The 17,875-nt window shown below is 47.4% G+C and overlaps 1 protein-coding gene across 1 annotated transcript in view; it reads right to left on the reverse strand.

Annotated features, from left to right (window-relative positions):
• FRMD4B (FERM domain containing 4B) overlaps positions 1 to 17,875 on the reverse strand; it is a 558,786-nt gene that overhangs the window by 488,618 nt on the left and 52,293 nt on the right. The gene's annotated exons all lie outside the window — the stretch shown is intronic.

Here is a 17,875-nt window from a genome sequence, read left to right on the forward strand (position 1 = left end):
ATTTGGCGGCACCTATTACAGTAGAGGAGGTGAAGGAGGTGATAAAAACTCTCCCCAATGGGAAGTCACCGGGCCCTGACGGGTTCACGGGGGAATTTTACAAGGCATTCATTGATCAAATAGCTCCACATCTGGTGGAAATGTACGGAACTGCCCATGACCAGATGCGATTGCCACCAACGCTCCGTGAAGCGCTTATTATTGCCCTTTTGAAGCCAAAAAAGGACCCGGAACACTGCAAATCGTACAGGCCACTCTCCCTCATTAATGTGGACGTCAAGATTTTGGCCAAACTGTTGGCGAAACGGCTACAGCCGCTGATGACCCGATTGATTCTACCGGATCAGTCGGGATTTATCCCCACCAGATCAACTACGCACAATACACGTACCCTCTTTGCACTATCACACTACTTGCAACCAACGACCAAGGCGGCTGCGGTCCTATTGGACGCGGCCAAAGCATTCGATTCCCTGGAATGGCCGTATTTGAGCAAGGTGATGCGGCGGATGGGATTTCCGCTGCGCTTTTTGCAATGGATACAGCTACTATACACGGCACCGGTGGCTCGAGTGAGAGTGAATGGATATGTGTCAGACCCGATACCTATATGCAGGGGGACGAGACAGGGCTGCCCACTGTCCCCATTGCTATTCGCACTGGCGATGGAACCGTTAGCTTGTAGAATACGACAGAAGCATCACTACTCGGCGTTGCAGTTCCCGCAGCGCCCGCTCCACATATCGCTATATGCGGACGATATGCTCCTATATGTGAGAGATCCAGAAGTGCATTTAAATGCACTGCTGAGGGAGTATGTGCGATTTGCGCAGATGTCCGGGATTAGCATTAATTGGGAGAAATCGATTATTGTTCCGCTGTCGGACACTACTCGGCCGCATAAACTGGACTACCCAATAGAATGGCAATCTGACCCGGTGCGATATCTGGGAGTGTGGTATCATAGGGATCCAGAGGAGGTGATCCGGGCGAACTATGGTAGAGTGGTGGGAACGCTGGAGGGGAAAATAGAGGGCTGGATACAACTCCCCCTTTCGTTAGCGGATAGGCTGGCCATTGTCAAGATGGTTGTATTACCCAAACTGCTGTATCTATTCAACAATATACCGATACCACCACCAACTGAAGTGTTTCGTAGAATCACAGCGATGGTATTACGATTGATTTGGGCGGGCAAACATGCTAGGATTGAACTGAGGACGCTGACGTTGCCATATGCGAAAGGTGGGTTTAAAGTGCCGGATTTTCTGTTATATTATTTATGCGCACAGGCGCAGTTTGCGCACTACTGGTATCATCCTGTGCCGTTCCTGACACACACAGCGGTAGAAGAGGGCGATGCAGCTCCTGTTCCGCTAAAGGCAATACTCCCACATAAGAGAGCACCGCTGCATAAACGTGACATCAACACAATAGACACGACGAATAAAGCATGGCAGGCAATGGGGAGGAAAGCAGGTAAACTACCTCTGTATGCGCCGGATTTGCCCCTGTTACACCATCCAGCATTGTCGGTGACCCAGGAGGAGGTAGGGATGGGACTGTTAAGACGGGTAGGACTGACCACAATGGGGGATCTGTTCCTTAATGGGACGTATCAGGAACTAAGCGATCTTAACTATGTTAGTAATCAAACACTAATGTTTAGATTTACATATTACAGACTGCAAAAAGCCATGAGGGTGCTCTACCCTTCTTTCCCTGAGGAGCCGCCACAAATGCAAGCATTGCAATTGGTGTTGACCACGCCATCTGCCACAAAACTGGTGTCGAGACTTTATAGTAAGTTGCAAGAAGATATTGCGTACACTACGCAGGCATCATGGGACAAATGGAATAGTGCGTTAGAGGATAACTTGACACTGGAGGAATGGGAGGTGACCTGTTCATTAACTGAAATGCTGACACCTAATGGAAATTTAAGAATGCTACATTACAAATATTTGCACCAGACCTATTACACACCGGCTAGGCTTTGCAAGTATGGTTTAAGGGAGGACTCGCGCTGCCGCAGGTGTGGGGAGGAGGGGGCGGACTTCTGCCATCTGGCCTGGCGGTGCGCGGGGGTGGCGGATTATTGGGTAAAAGTGACGGACATGTTGGGAGAAATGATGGGAACGAAATTGGGTTGTTCGGAAAAGATATGTTTGCTGGGGATAGTGCCTGGTCTGAGAGCTATGAAACGTAAATTTGCTGTGATTGCGCTTCTGATGGCCAAACGGCGTGTATCGCTCTGCTGGAACAGTAGGATTGCTCCATCTATTCAGCTATGGCTCAAAGATCTAACTTACTGTAAGGACACGCTCAAAACTTATGAGGAAGAGCTTCCAGGAGGGTCGAGACCACGTGATTACTGGATGTACCTAATTGACTATTTACAAATGCATCAAAATGAGTGATAATGCTGGAAGACGGAGGGAGGGGATGGCTGCCTCATACCATAACGATACTACCTGAGGGGAGCTGGGGAGGTCCTAGAGACCGAATGATATTGTACCACGACCTAATTGTTTTGGTTTTGTATGTTGAAATGTTGATTGCATTTCCAAAATGTGAATAAAAAAAAAAAATAAAAAAAATAAAATAAAAAAAAAAAGTTACTACCTAAGGACATTAATCCGGGAGGATATCAAGGGGAGAAAATAGACATCATAGGGTATATGGCTGTAGACATCAATTTTCAGGATAGATGCATAAAAGGAAAGGTATATGTGGCACACAGTGGTCCACCAATATTGGGATGGGCACACCAATACGATCTTCACATAATTATTAACCCAAGGGCTGTAAACCAAGTGATGGTAGTTGATGAAATTACAACAGACACAATCATAGAGGGAATGGGTAATGTGTTTTCAGATGAAATTGGCGAACTCAAGGGTTATGTTCATAAGATTATACTTAAACCTGATGCAATACCAATGCAGCATAAAGTCAGAAAAGTTCCTATCATTGCTAGGGAGGAGGTTAAAAGAATGTTGTGTGAGATGGTGGAACAGGGTATAATAGAACAAATTGAGACGTCAAGTTGGATTTCACCTGTTGTCATCACGGGCAAACCTGATGGCAGTTACAGGTTCTGTGTGGACTTGCGCACACTCAATCAAAACATTGTGGTTGATAATTATCCATTACCAAACATAAATGAACTAATTTTAATGTTAAAAGGGGGAAAATATTTTTCAAAACTAGACCTACGCAGTGCGTATCATCAGATTAAATTGCATGCAGAGTCAAAACCACTAACAGCGTTCATTACTACGGAAGGCATATTTCAATTCACAAGAATGCCATTCGGTTTGGCGTCTGCTGCTGGGGTGTTTCAACGTATGATGGGGGCAGTTTTGAAAGATATAAGGAACGTTGTTTATTTTCAAGATGATGTTTTGGTATTTGGGGATACGAAGGAACATCATGATCTTGTCTTAAAAGAAGTGTTATGTAAAATGGATAATGCAGGTCTGACGCTTAAAAAAGAGAAATGTAAATTTGCTGTTGAAGAGGTAGAGTATCTAGGGTATACTTTATCCAGGGAAGGGGTGAAACCAAAACGAGACCTATTGGAGGCGATAAGGAAGGCCCCATCACCCACAGACAAAGATAAACTTAGATCATTTTTAGGACTCATAGAGTACTATGCAAAATTTGTACACAATTTTGCTGAAAAAACAGAAAAAATTAAAATACTCCTCAGGAAGGGGGTAAAATTTGTGTGGGACTTGGAGCAACAAGAGACTTTTGAGAAGATTAAAAAGGAAATTTGTGAGGCAGGAATTTTGACTCCATTTGACACCAAATTAAGGTCGATCCTTACTGTAGATGCTAGTGCAGTAGGTATAGGTGCTGTGTTGGCACAAGTTCACACATCTGGTCTCAAGACTGTAGCATTTGCTTCAAGGACACTTACTGATTCTGAGAGGAATTACTTAGAAATTGAAAGAGAGGCTCTGGCGGCGGCATGGGGAGCTGAATATTTTCGTATGTACTTATGGGGATTTCATTTTACCTTACAGACTGATCACAAACCATTAGTGAAGATCTTTGTTGTAATCTTGAATTGGTTGATTATATGTGTGGGGCTATGTTACTTTAAGTATAGAATACTCATATGATTCCAATGTTGCCATGCTTGGTGACAGAGCTGTGTTCTGGAGTGTGACCACTGTATGCTGATTTCTGGTGGGATTGCCAACGCTTCTCTGTGCTCCCATTAAACTACTATTCTTGTCTATTTCTGGTGTGTGGATCTATCTACAACAATCTTATCCCCTGGTGGGGCAGGGAAAGGATCGGCAAGGTTGGCCAGAATGGCAGCACGTTTACAAGAGTATGTGTACAAAGTTGAATATATTGCGGGTTGGAGGAATAGTCAAGCTGATGGGTTGTCTAGACTACCCCTACCGTGGGATGAGATAGATAAAGCAAAGGTGGAGGCATTTCAATGTGAAGGTGCGGTTGCGACGGTGGATGAGTTGGTAGAAATGTGTGGCAGAGCGATTGATAAGGACCGATGGAATGCGAGTATGTTAAAGGATGAAATCCTTCAAGTGGTTAAGGAGCTAATTGTTAAAGGGAGTAGAAGTTAGAGTACCCTTACGATGGGCGTGAGACCTTTCTTGAAAGTTTTGGAGGAATTATCTATATTTGATAAGGAGGGAAACATTATCATGAAGGATGATAAATTTATACCTCCACAAGAGTTGAGGTTTGCTTTGTTTAAATTGGCTCATGAAGGTCATATGGGTCAAACACTCACAAAGAAAAGGTTAAGGGAACACTTTTGGTGGCCTGCAATGGACCAACAGGTGTCTGATTGGGTTGAGAGGTGTGGTGAATGTGTGGAGAGTGAGAAAAGATTGAGAGTAGGTAACCAATGTGATTTTGGCAAAATCGGTGTTCCTGATCTACCTTGGCATACGATATGTTTAGACTTTATTGGCCCATTTGTTGGGTTAGGTCCAGAATTGAGATTTGGAGTGGTTGTAATTGATGTGATGTCTAAGTGGTTGAGTGTAGAATTTGTAAAAGAAATTACCACAAGTAGTACCATCAAGATTTTATCCAACATTTTTAGGGAGGAAGGATACCCGGTTAAATTAATCACTGACAATGGTACACAGTTGACTTCTGCAGAAATGACATCATATTTGAAATCGTGTGGGATAGTGCACACAAGGACATCTTTCTATAACCCACAGGGGAATGGGGTAGTGGAAAGGGCCAATCGCATGGTGAAGGGTGTCATCCAAATGGCTATAATAAATAGGAGGGATGTAAAGGCTATGGTGAATGATTTGGTGTGGGCGTATCGTACAACAGCAAATACGGTGTCTGGGAAAGTTCCGTTTGTTGTTATGAGAGGACGTACTGCTAGTACCAAATTAATCCCAGCATGGATGAAAGAGTGTATTGGTTTGGCCAATTTAAACTATGATAAATTAGAGGATTGTAAGTCACTCCCACTTGGAACATCTATTAAACCCAATGATTGGGTTAAAGTTAAAGCAGGACGTATAGGGGCTGATTTTACAAAATTTCGTGGCCCATATAAGGTAAGAAATGTGCATAGTAGGCATGTCACATTATACAATGGGGAGAATTGGAATTTGAGAAGGGTTGCTTTGTACAAAAGAAACTCTGGTTTGGACGGGGAGGTGGAATGTAGACAAGCTAGTGATCTTAACCCATATCTTCTTATCAGTGACAGTGAGATGTGTAATAGGTAATGTTCTGTTGTCACAGGAGATCATGGTGACAATATCAACAATAGATCTGCTATACAGAGATCTAGATGTCCACCTAGGTATTTACAAGATTATGTATGTGGGGACAAGTAGATATGAGTTTTTTGTTGAAGGTTGACTATGCATTTTATTGTTATGAATAAGAAGAGATAAAGGGAAGAGGATATATTATGTTTGGTTATTACCACATGTTATAATATATATGTATGGCACTTTAAATGGGGGATTCTATTGTGTGTTCTAGCGTTGCTATGGGGAGCATCATAGTGGTGTTCCTAGTCTGGCAGATGTATGCTGGCTGTTAGGGGGATACCAACGCTATTCCTATGCTCTTAATAAAGCATCTACTATTGACACATTAATTGTGTATGAAGACTACTTTGTTCAACCACAACAAATTGCATCCCTCATCCCACAGCTTCAGTCCCAATCCTAACCGGTTTCCTCCCAGCAGGGACATTTCACATCTGCCTCAGGGTTCCTCAGTCCAGACCCAAAAATATCACTAATGATCTATTTTTGAAGCATTGGTGTTTCCTTCAACGTCATCAACTACCTGTCATCTGCATTGAATAGTGGTAGATAGTTCCTGGCACTAAAGGGCCCTACTTTTCTATGTAAGTGTACATTGTGCAAGGAAAGAATGCCATCATTCACAGTGAAGTTAGCCAATGGTTGAAGTGGGTTGATTCATTGGCCTGTGCTGTATGCTGTAGTGAGCAGAAGAAAAATGTGAATGACATAACAAGAGACCAATGGATAAGGAGGGCTGGTTGAAAGCCCATGTAGGTAAATATTGTACTAAAATCAAAAGGCAATGGCTAAGGCCATACCTTAAAATAAAAACCTGCAAGCACGTGATCTGAGCTCTTCCCACACTTCTTGACAGGCCAACCCTCATCTTCACCACCACTCACCGGCAACTGTTTAACAATGATCAACAGTTTGCCCAATATCCCTTTAAGTCTAAGAGAACACCTCCAATTATTGTTCTATGATCTTGTCGTAAACCAAATCAACAGGTTGAGGAGGCTGAATAACCATAATCAATCACAAATCTTTTACCTGTCAGGAATTTCAGTGGAATTTTTTGGGTGAATTAAATATCAGTTAATCAAATGCAACAACACCCCCTTTTTATTTGTTAACTAAATACTACCCTCTGACAAAGTTCTTTGGTCTCTTGCTTACTGACGATCTTTCTTGACCTCTCAAACTAAATAATCTAAGGACAGAAATGTTACTGCTGGTAATTTATATACTAGATGCAAAGAATTATAGAATGAATGGACAATTTAGACTTCTTTCAGCTATTTGCCAGCCAACCCATTCTCTGACTATTGTCTGAATGCCAGATCGTGTGCTACAAACTCCATGCTTGTCCACTTTCACATAGTAGTTGAGCTCAGCCTCAAATCAGATCATCGGCCATTCAAGAGACAGTCCATGCCCCATAAAAACTGAAAGGCACTGAATCCTGATACATTTAGACAAATGCCCTAAAGTTCTGAATTCTCACCTTCAGGATGCTTCAGGTGATAACGTTTGTGTAGGAGAAGGTAGGAATGTTTGGTTTCTGAGGAATTAATTGCAATTTAACACCCTCTTTAATTATGAAGTTGGATTTGAAGTCACAATTCTGAAAATGTAACTTTTAGAAAGTTGGCATTTAATTGTCCTAACCATTTGGTGCATGCAGCCTGTTTCCTTGGTCCCATGAGTAGGTGTAGTTGGCAGTTGACAGCTACACAAGAGAGGGCCTGGTTATTGGCAAGATGGGCCATCCAAGGCATGATGAGGTGGGGGTGGAGCTGTGCACAGCCCTACTTAAACTTCAAAGGCACTGCCTCAGTACACACATAAAGAGCTTCACATTAGCCTATTGTGACTGCAGACAGACTGTTACCAGGACAGGAAAGCAGGACATTCCAAACAGCTCTGTGGAGGAAAAACACCAGAAACTTTTCACATTTCAAAGCTAGCACCAGGTACACAAATGGGACCCTCAGATCCACTTTTCAGATCACTTCTGGGCCTGTGGAAGACTCAGAATAAAGATTGCTCTGTTGCCCTGCTGCTGGAAGGACTGTCCAGCTACCTTGCTGCAAGAGGACTGCTGCCTGAGAGGAAGGAAGACTGGAGCTACTCCTTGAACCCAGAACCGCCAGAGGTACTCCAAGGGCTAGCCGACAGGCCTCCTGAGATACAGGCACATATTGAGCTACAGACACATAACAAGTGCCAGAGACCTGTCCTGCATCTGCTCAGCTGCCCAGACTCAACTAGACCTGCCTGTTTCCTGCTGCAGACATCTGCTGGAGTGAGTCCTGGTCCCCAAGAGGTGCCACCCCCACATCCTAGACCCTTGGCTGGCATCAGAATGTACTCCTCCTGGCCCAACTGTGGGTTTGGTGAGAACCGACGCAGCGTGATGCAACTTGACGCAGATCAATGAAAAACCTAGCAGTACAGCACCTCGCATCCCCTGATCAGAGGCCTCATCGTAATCAATGCTGTGTGACATAACACAACAAAGGACCTTGCATCACAGCCCTCGTAGCTCCTCATTGGAACTGATGCAGCAGGATGTAAATTGACACAGGACCTCGCATCGCAGCCTTCACAGCTCCTCATCCGAACGAACACACCATGATGCAACTTGACGCAGGAACTCACATCACAGCCATTGTAGCTCCTCATCGGAACTGATGCAGCGTAACCCGACACAGGAATTAGCATTGCAGCTCTGGCAGCTCGTCATCAGAACCGACGCAGCAATGTTCCATATCAAGGACTTAAGGTACAATTCTTTCTGGAACTAACCTGCTCCCTGTTTCGGCCCGCTTTTCAGCGCAGTCGGCCTGAACTTGTACCTTTGTCCTGGCCCAGCATGAGGAGATAATCATTGTTGGTGCTCTTTGATTTTTGGGCATACATCAGCTAAACCTTTCAAATGAAATATTTCAATTTCTACTAAGTCGTGTTTTGTCATTTTGGGGTCAAATAACTTGTTAAATTGTACCCGTTGGGGCAGATTTACGTTCCCTGGCACATCCCTGCAAATCAGCAGGGATGCGCCAGGGAAGATGCGTCACGCAAGTTTGCCCTTACGCCACCGCAGATGCGCCGCATTTCCAATGCGGTGCATCGTGGCGCAAGGACAAGCAGATGCGTGACGCATCTGCCGGGGTAAGGTTGGCGCAGTGCTGAAGTTGTGTCGCAAGTGCGACGCAACTCCAGCACTGTATCAACCTTTCCTATCCCTAACATGGTGCGTCAAGCCTTACGCCTGCTTCAAGCAGGCGCAAGGTTTTGACGCATCAGCGTTGGAAAACTGACTCAGTGAAATCTTGTAGATTTCACTGAGTCACTTTTCAGGGGCGTTCCTGCGACGGAACGCCCCCCCTGCGTAGAAACTCCCACATGAAACCTGACGCAGGTTTCATGTGGTGCAGGGCTTTACACCATGACGCATATCCATAGATGCGTCACGATGTAAATAGGGCGCAACGTGGCACAGGGTTTACGCCGCCGCTGTGTCACAAAAGTGACGCAACGGCGGCGGAAAAGTGGCCCACGGGGCTTGTAAATCTGCCCCCATGTTTCTAAATTGGTATGGTATTTTTCTTGTATTGTGGTTTCACTTTAGTACTGTTTGTGTACTTCACACATTGCTTCTAAGTTAAGCCTGACTGCTTTTGTGCCAAGCTACCAGAGGATTAGCACAAGTTTGCTTACTGACTGTTGTGGTTCACCCTGACACGAATTGTGGCTGTTGCTTGAGAAGAGCTCACACCCCCGTCAACCAACAATCCAATTCCTCACACATGGGATTCCTTCGGATGAGGCTAGGCTTGGAAACATGCAGCCTCGTGGTCTACTCCACCCATCCTTGCTGTATGCCAGGGCCTGGTGTTTGTCTTTTATCATTTGACTTCTAAGGCTTTTCCACCAAAAGAAACATTCAAGGTGCTGCCTCAAAGCGGGCACCAATACATCACCATTGATGGACAGCAGCAAGAGGATATGACTGTCTTAAGACTGTGATCTCCCCCATCTTGTTCTATCATCCACCTATCCAAGCACACTCAGACAAGTTTTGTGCTTTTCAGCCCTTCACAAAACATTACTAATAAGTAAAATAAATACATTCATGCATAAGTAAGTTTAGAAGTAAACATCATATTGTTTGTGTGTGGTGGGAGTTCATAAGAGAGGCAGACTGAGAAAGTAGGTCTTCTCTCTGTGATGCAAGAGACACTTTGTATGTATAACTGACCTACAATCTATTTACCACTTCTATATAAGGGGACTAATGGGAAGAGTGATGGCATTTCTTTATCACTTGGTGCGTAAAGTTTTGTTTTTTATGCATTTTATTCAGTTAGTGGGTTATGCTGGTCAATGGCATAGGTTTTGTACACAAAAGCAAATATTTAACCTGTAAAGGATGAAAACAATGTATATCTCTATTTTAGGTATTTACATTCGTGCCAAATGATCAATAAAGGAATAGATATTGAAATGACTAAGCTCAAAGAATGTGCAGAATAGGCTAGTTGCGTAGCAGCAACATTACATTCTTTTTTTTTTTTTTTTTAAAGAAACCTTTATTATACAATAAAATACATACAAGGGCCTACAACCACCTAGGCCGGCCGCTACAGAGCCCGAGGGCCCGCAATGCAACGCCACACAGTCAAATGAACCAGAGGCGGAGCTCCCGGCAGTCCGTAAGTAGATGCAACAGGCCGTGGCCATAGGCCGAGAGCAATAAAAAAAAACAGTTTAATTTTTTATTAAATACAAAACACACTCAAGGCAATGAGAGTCCGAAATAACAGCGTGCGCTTCCCAGGACGGGGGACAACGGACAGTGTCTAAAGCAGTTCTTGACAGGAAGTGGAAGCGGGGGGCAGCAGGAAGACAAAGCATGGAACACACCTCACACAATCCCGCAGAATATGTGGCTAGGGGGACAAAGCAATGTCGACCTCTAACGGCAGAGGCGGGGCGCAGATATGCCCACGATATAAATTCCATGGACCCCATACCTTAGTCCATTTCCCAGGCTTGCCTCTCGCCACATACACCGTCTTTTCCCTAAACATACACCAGTCCATGTTCTCCTTCCATACCGCGACCGTGGGCGGCCTCGGGGAACTCCACAGCTGTGCAATGTTACGCTTAGCCACCATGTACCCCAAAGTCACCCACTGCATCTGTGCCACATTATAGTCATTCGGTTCCCAGACATTCAACAAACACCTCCTAGCCTCAGGCAACAGAGCAACGTGCGTGACCTCCTTCATTACAGCGTGGATACCGTTCCAAAATCGCACAACCTCCAAACATTCCCATAGGATATGAAGAAAGGTACCCGACAGGCCACATCCACGCTTACACATTCCATCCATCGAGTAACCCATACGTAGCAAACCGGGCCCCGTGACATACACTCTGTGGAGGATCTTCAGCTGTACGAATCGTAAGCGGGCCGGGATCGCCACCTCTTTCGGGGAGGCCACCGCCGCTACCCAGTCCTCATCGTCCAGCTCCAAGCTGTCGCCCGTCCATGCCTCCCGCAGACGGGTTAGCAAGTCCGCGCGATCATTAATACGTTTTTTGTAGATCAGAGAAATAGTGCTGTCGGGCACATAGCCATCCAACACTCTATCTTCCAGCGGGGAATACTCGGGGATAGCAGCGACGTCCGGAAAGACCGAACACAGCGCATGGTGGACTTGTGCATACCGGAAGTACTCTCTATCATTTAATTTGTATTCAGTTTTAAGCATTTCAAACGTTTTAAAAGACCCCTTCACCCAAAGGTCCCCCACCTTACATATACCAATCATATCCCATTTCTCAAAGCCTTTCGTTTTCCACAAACAACCCAGCCGCTCGGAGGCATACAACGGCGTCGCCCGAGTCAAGCGACCCCTCCACCCCATCGCAGCACTCGCCGCATGCCACACACGTACCGCAACCTGCGTGGGTCCTGTCAAGCGTGCATCCGGGGTCACCGAATACAGCGCCCTATTATAGTCCCCGCCCGGGAGTAGTAATTTATCCATCTCGAAGGCCGGATTCAAGGCGGGACCGTATATCCCGTGGTTCACCGCCGCCAATTGAGATGCCCAATAGTACCTTTTAATATCGGGGAGGGCGACCCCCCCATCATACCAAGGGAGCGTCAACTTGGCGAGAGCGATCCGCGGCCGCCCGTCCCAAAACAGTTGGCGCTGAAGACCCTCCACCTCACGGAAATAACGGGCTGGCACGACATCTAGAGTATTTTGCAAAGCGTACAAGAAGCGAGGTAGCGCCATCATTTTAAACAATGCCGCCCGTCCGAGAGGCGACAGCGGATGTCGTCGCCACCTCGCGACGTCGGCCTTCAATCGCTGGAGGGGAGGGAGAAGGTTCCGCTCGTAGCGGACCGCAGGATCCAGAGAGATAAAGATTCCCAAATATTTGAACCCCAATGTAGCAATCTGGATAGGGCAATCCCGCGGCAGAAGGTGGGCCTCACCCGAGAGGACGTAAACACATGACTTGGCCCAGTTGATGACCAGGCCAGAGTTGCAGCCAAAGGAATTCAATACATCCACCAATACAATTAGCGACTGTCGGGGAGAGGTAAGATACAGAAGGATGTCATCCGCGTAAAGGGAGACACGGTCCTCAAACTCCGGCGTCCATCTAATGCCCCGCAGCGACGGCTCCCAACGCAACCAGGCGGCAAGAGGCTCTAAGGAAAGTGCAAAGAGAAGGGGTGACAACGGACAACCCTGACGCGTACCTCTCCCCAGTGCGGGGGGAGCCGACACCCTACCATTCACCACAACCTGAGCCAGTGGGTCAGCATATTGTAATTTTACCCAGCCAATAAACTCAGGGCCGAACCCGAATTTCGCCAACACGGCCCAAATATACGGCCACGCCAAAGTGTCGAACGCCATAGTAGCATCCAAAGATGCCAAGATGGCCGGCTCACGTATGAACTCCGCTCTAGCAAGCACGCCGTGCAACCGCCTCAAATTCAGGGCGGTATTCCGATGGGGTATAAAACCGGACTGATCCTGATGAATCAAGTCGCCCACGACCCGGGCCAGCCGATTAGCCAATACCTTAGCCAGAATTTTGGGTTCTGCATTCAACAGCGAAATGGGCCTATAAGAGGCGCAGCGATCTCGCGGCTTCCCCTCTTTATGTATCACAACTATGGTGGCGAGACGTTGGTCCGGGGGGAGGAAGCCCGCCGCACGTGCCGCGAAAAACATGTCCCGCAGATATGGTGCTATCTTATCGGGACGCAACTTATATAGTTCAATGGGAAGACCATTAGGACCCACAGCCTTACCAGGCGCGATCGAGCGAGTGGCCAAGGCGATCTCATCGGACGACAACTTCGCCTCCATCAAGATTGCATCAGCCTCCGATAGGGTTGGCAATGCAATGTCTCGAAGCAACAGATGAGAATCCTCCTCCGAACGCACAGAAGCCGGAGAGTATACCCCGCGGAAATAATCCGCGAAGCAGTCAACAATCTCCACAGGGTCAGTCACACGCACTCCATCCATTCTCTCCACAACGGGCACCACCCTGCTCGCTCTCTCCTTCTTATCCAACCAAGCAATCAACTTTCCGGCCTTATCCCCCACATCATACAGTCGTCCTTGTTGCTCTCTACTCATCTCTTTAGCGGCATCCGTGACTAGCGCTCTATAATCTGATTGTTTGAGGCTGAGAACGTGCAGTTTCTCGTCAGTAACACCCCGCTCCAAGTCCTCCTCCATTTCAGCTATTTCAGTTTCCAGGCGAACCACCTCTGCTCTCCCGCACCTCTTAGCATGGGAGATAAGTGACAAGGCCTGCCCCCTGATCACAACTTTGTAACCCTCCCATAGGGAGACAGCCGACGACACCGACCCCACATTATCATTGAAGTAGTGATCGGTGGACTTGACCAGTTCCGCGCGGATCTTAGGGTTGCGCAAATACCAGGGGTTAATGGGCGCTACTCTCCCCTCCGCCCCGGGGACAACCTTCAGTTGCAACCATACAGGGGAATGGTCAGAGATACCTCGGGCCAAATGACGTACCTCCCCAATCATCCCAGCTTGGATCGCCGGCATAAGCATGTAATCAAGTCTCGAGAGACTCCCATGGGCCCCCGAGTGAAAGGTGTATTGCGCTTGTCCCGGGTGCATCAATCGCCAGCAATCTACAAGTCCCAAAGTGTCCAGAAAGCCACCCAACCAGGCCTGAGCCCTAGGGAGATCCCTGGGGGGGCGACGGTCCTCCAACCCGGATACAACAGCGTTAAAATCACCCCCCAACACCAGAACCCCCCCAGGGAGTCCCAGGACCAGACGCCCCAAATCAGCAAACGTGGCCGTCTGTAGCCCCGGAGGCACATAAACAGCAACGAGCAAAACAATCCTACCCTCCCATCTCCCCACCAGTACCACATAGCGCCCTCTATCATCGTGAAGCACCTCATCCACCTCCAATGGGAGAGAGGTACGAACCAAAATACCCACTCCCCTTGAGCCAGAAGTGAAACCAGAGTGAGCAGCAAGGCGATAGCCCCTCCTATTTAGGGCATGGAAGGAGTTCCCAATCAAATGTGTCTCTTGCAGGAAAACAATGTCGGGCGAAATCCGTTTCAGAAACTGCAACACCACCCCACGCTTAATCCTGTCCCCCAATCCATTCACATTCCACGAAAGGATTTTCAATCCCCTACCCCCCACCCCACTCCCGTGCATGATACCCACATCCCGGAAAGCACAACCCGGACAAATCAGCAGAGAACTTCACATTGCCTTGCGAAAGAAATAAACAATCCCCAACACCCCCCCTCCCCCACAATCCCCCAGCCACAACTCCCCCCTCCCTGCACCCCTGCATGAGCCCAAACAGCCCCCCCAACTCGCAGTGTGCCTGTCGCCCTAACATATACCACAAAAAGAACCCCAAAAGGGAGGAAAAGGCCCCAATAAGCTCCCCACAACCTCCAAGCGTTTGAAGGGCATAGTATCCCAAACTAGAATCCAGTTGAGCCAAGGTACCAGACGTCACCAGTCCAGTCCATCCCCAGGAACCAAGTTCTAGTCCTGCTGCACCAAACCCTCTCCGCTCTCCGCCATCTGACCGTCCCGAGCCTGTCCCCGAGGCAGGGCATCCAACCAGTCTCCCACCGCCTCCGGCCGGTCGAAGAAGTGTGAGCGACCCCGGAACTCAACCCGCAGCCTGGCCGGGAATAACATCGCATATTTCAGCTCCATGTCCCTCAAGCGCCGTTTGACGCTCAAAAATCCCAGCCGTTGTTTTTGGACCGCTTGCGTGAAGTCCGGGTAGAAACTGACATTAGAGTTCTCAAACTTCAGCGGCCTGGCCACCCTCGACGCCTGAAGGATAGCATCCCTATCCCGAAAATTAAAGAGCCGGGCGATTATAGGCCGCGGGGGAGCACCCACTTTGGGCGCACCACCCGGAATCCTGTGGGCCCGCTCCACCGCGAAGAACTTGCTCAGTCCTTTGGGCGCGAGACGATTGATCACCAGATCCTCCACAAAAAGGTCGGTAGCAGAGTCCTCCGATCTTTCCGGCACTCCGATGATGCGAACATTGTTGCGTCTAGCCCTGCCCTCGGAGTCCTCAAGTCGACGGTCCGTCTGGTCACTGGCTAGCCGCAACCTACGGACCTCCGTCTGCAGGGCAGCCACGTCCACAGTTAGGCTCGACGCAGCTTGAGCCAAAGAGTCGACCCGCTCGTTGGTTTTGGACAGGTCTGCCCTGACCAAGTTCACATCGATCAGGACCGCGTCCAATTTATGAGCCAGGGTTTCAAACTGCTGACCCACAGCAGCCTTCATCTCCTCAATGGCGCCCATAACGTCCAGCAAGGTCAATTCTGACGAAGGGCCCGAGACCTCCCTGGACCTCTCAGGCGATTTATGCGAGCCACTAGGGGATCCCTTTGTCTGCGCATAACGATCCATGTTATTGACCTGAGTATAGGCTCCCCTCCGAGTTGACTTGGGTTTCGATTTGTCTCCGTCTAGTCTAGCCGCCATCGTCCGAAAGCCACCAAAGTTGGCACCCACCAGCACCAGGAACCAAAACCAGGTAGCTAGTTCAAATGAACACAGCCTGTACAGACAGGAAGCCCAAGGATAGTCCGAGAGTCAGGCCAGGCACTCCGCCATCCGCGCTCCTCGGAAGCATCAAAGTCTCTCAGCCGATATCAGAAAGCAAGCTTGAAAACGAAAGTGAAAGTGCGGGGTACACGGCAGGTCGAGCCCAGTATGCTGCTGTTGTTCACTTCGTACCAGGGCACCTCACCAACTCGAGATCGGGACCAAGGCAAGAGCAGGCCGCAAACCTCGGAGCGCAACCATTCCGGTTCCCGGCGTCAGATCCGAACCCGGAATACGGGTGGCACCTCAGCGCAAGTTCATCAGCAAAAGCCCGTCAAGTAAATCAGGATTAAGTCAGGATAGACGTAGGAGGTTGCGGAGGCCCTCGAGAGCCGTAAGCCTACGCGGCCATCTTGGTTGCGCGCTAGGCACAATCAATGTACTGCCTCAATGCAGGCACCAATACATCACCATTGATGGACAGCAGCAAGAGGATATGACTGTCTTAAGACTGTGATCTCCCCCATCTTGTTCTATCATCCACCTATCCAAGCACACTCAGACAAGTTTTGTGCTTTTCAGCCCTTCACAAAACATTACTAATAAGTAAAATAAATACATTCATGCATAAGTAAGTTTAGAAGTAAACATCATATTGTTTGTGTGTGGTGGAAGAGAGGCAGAGTGAGAAAGTAGGTCTTCTCTCTGTGATGCAAGAGACACTTTGTATGTATAACTGACCTACAATCTTTTTACCACTTCTATATAAGGGGACTAATGGGAAGAGTGATGGCATTTCTTTATCCATTTGAAAACTTTATTTCGGCCACCAGGGCCATAAAAGCAACAATACATTTCATCAATAATCATGTCAAAAAGCAGAACACATTTAAACCACCAAAACAGTATAAAACAATCGAATTGGGTTTAAAATTATCAAATGATTAACAGTTGGTGGAAAATTTCCTACGCTGCAACCATACAGCATTTAAAAAACGTGAAACTGCGAAGACAATGGGTGGATGGGTGTCATATTTTAAAACTCGCAGGGCGGTAACACAGTCTCTAAAACCAAGATTCCTGCATATTGATTTCACCCAACGCTTCCTATGGATCTGGTACGTTGGGCAGAAGAAGAACACATGATTTTCATCTTCCAACTTGTAGCCACATGCAGGACATGAAGTAGTCTTAGTGGTGCCCCAACTAGAGGTAAAAGACCTGAGTGGTAAAGTACCCATTCTAAATTGTACATATAATTTCCTGGCCACATTAGGAAAAATCAAATCCAAGAACGGTTCCCTCCCATAATATGGTTTGACCAAGAGAAACTGCTCAGTCAGCCTACCTATTTTAGAGTTCATGTGTAGACGTGTTAAGTGGAAATGTCTAAGATCATCAGCCAGATTGGTTTTGGAAACAGCTAAACAGGAACTTCCTGGGGTATCCCAGAGGTCCTGACGTCCAATCTTGGAACAGGTGTCCCTGACATGAGTCAACCAAGGAATATTCATATATTTGATTGTGGGCCAAATCTCTATAAATTCATCTCTATAGGTCCCAAGATCCGGATTAGACCATAGTCTCTTCCAATAGTGGACAGGCCGAGCTGCCACCACCTCTTCAATAGGAAGCAGACCTAGGTCGAATCTAATGGGGACCAAAGGAGAACTAGAGGGTAGACTTAATAATTTTCTTATAAAAGAATTTTCAACCCTCGCTAGACTATCTGTATTCGAGTGACCCCATAGTTCTGCTCCATAAGTTGAAGCAGGTCTTGCCTGGGTTTTAAGAATTTCTACGACTGGTAGAATTGGTTTGAAAACCGATCCATTGAACAATCGGGCCATGCCTCCTAAAGTTTGTGTCAGCTTAAGAGTGGAATAAAGAGCTTGACCACCCCAGCCCAAGTCTTCCTGGAGAGTAATCCCCATATAGGTAAAAGTTTTCACCCGTTCT

This window comes from Triturus cristatus, chromosome 9 (genome assembly GCF_964204655.1).
Source record: "Triturus cristatus chromosome 9, aTriCri1.1, whole genome shotgun sequence".
Taxonomy (NCBI): domain Eukaryota; kingdom Metazoa; phylum Chordata; class Amphibia; order Caudata; family Salamandridae; genus Triturus; species Triturus cristatus.